We start from the raw sequence: 1,581 nt of genomic DNA, 5'->3' as shown, positions 1-1,581 counted from the left end.
GCCCTGAGAGATGTCTCCCTCACCCACACACACACAAACCTCGACATTTATCACTGTCTCGTTCTCTAGGACGTGTGGGCGGGGTGTTTCTCCGTGTGTGTGTGTGTTAATGAGTGCATGTACACTTTACCTTGGATGTACTGCTTCTTGGTGATTTGAAGTGGCTGTCTCGGCAGAGCCTGGAAGTTCTAGATCAGGAGAACACACATACTGTAAAGCCAGCTGGAGTTAACGATTGCCCTGTACTGTAACAGAAGTGGGTCTTCCAGAGTTTTGTACAGATAGATTATTCCCTCCTGTGTGGAAACCTAAATAAACTAATATAGCTCTACAGAAGTGAGAAAGGTCGGCTGTATATATCTGCAGTCACTCCCAGCATGCTCCTGTGAGGTTGTAAAGGAAGGGACAGAAAAAGAGATGGAGGTCACTTTTGTGTATTTGTGTATTTGATCCTTCCCACCTTCAAATGAGGCTGTATTCAGACTTGAAAATGTAAGTTTTATAACACGATTTAGGATCAGGCTACATGCTGTAGTAACCCATCTGAAATTGATAAGACTTTTAGCGTATGGACCTTTGCAGCTAAGGTTTTCAATATTACTCCTATCAAATATTCAATGACTTTTTCCGACATTCCCTAATAATTTAAGGCACTTCAATGATCTAAACAGTAGATTGCTGCTTGGTTAATGCTGCTTTTCCACTCAGACTTGCTTCTTGTAACAACTACAAAGCACCATCTAATGCAATACATGTGTGAGTTTTAAATGAGATGCAAAGGTTGGAACATTGGCTCACAGTCCCACTTTAACTCTCTGCTGTCCTTGTCTCCATTGCACCTCAAGAAAAACCAAATGTACGGCCGGCAGAAACATAGTATCATTTTTACGGCAATGTCTGCTTTGCTTGGCTGAAATTAAGAAAAACAGAAAGCCGTCCTGAGACTACAGCCAGCACTACAGCTCTTTCAAGTTTTCAGACACACATCTTAAAATAGGAACAGCCTGATGCTCACTGGGCACCTGGCCCACCCTTCATCGACCCACTGAGTAATCCAAGACGTTGCTGATAGACACACACACACATTCAAAATTGTGTGTGTTTTTTTGTCTGAAGGAGGAAAAACAGGAAAAGTGATGAGGCACACCAGCACACTCACACACACTGTTTGAATTAGGGAAGAAGAAAAAAAGCTGGTTCAGACTCAGCAGTTCCACTTTAATCCCTGTTAATCCCACTGTATCCACCCTTTCAAACACACATGCACACTCAAACAAGGTGTGTGTGTGTGTGTGTTTAAGGAATTGTTATTATCAAGGACATGCAGGTCACATTAATCAGTGATACATGAGCAACATTAGTTAACATGGAGAAGGGGGCAGGCGAAGAATAGGGCGAAGAATAGGGCATAGAAACACACACACACACACATACCCCGTCATGGTCAGAATCTAAACCTGCATGTGGTTGGTTTGACCCTACAATGACTGTGCACGGTTGTGTGTGATCTAGAGAGAGAAAACAGTTCTCTGCTTCCACCACTCATTCATTATTCATTAGAGGGAGAGAGAGAGAGACAGA

The sequence above is a fragment of the Morone saxatilis genome, unplaced genomic scaffold (genome assembly GCF_004916995.1).
Source record: "Morone saxatilis isolate NCDOM2014 unplaced genomic scaffold, NCSU_SB_2.0 Contig4, whole genome shotgun sequence".
NCBI lineage: Eukaryota > Metazoa > Chordata > Actinopteri > Moronidae > Morone > Morone saxatilis.
The sequence above is the reverse complement of the archived record's forward strand: the minus strand, read 5'-3'. Positions refer to the sequence as shown.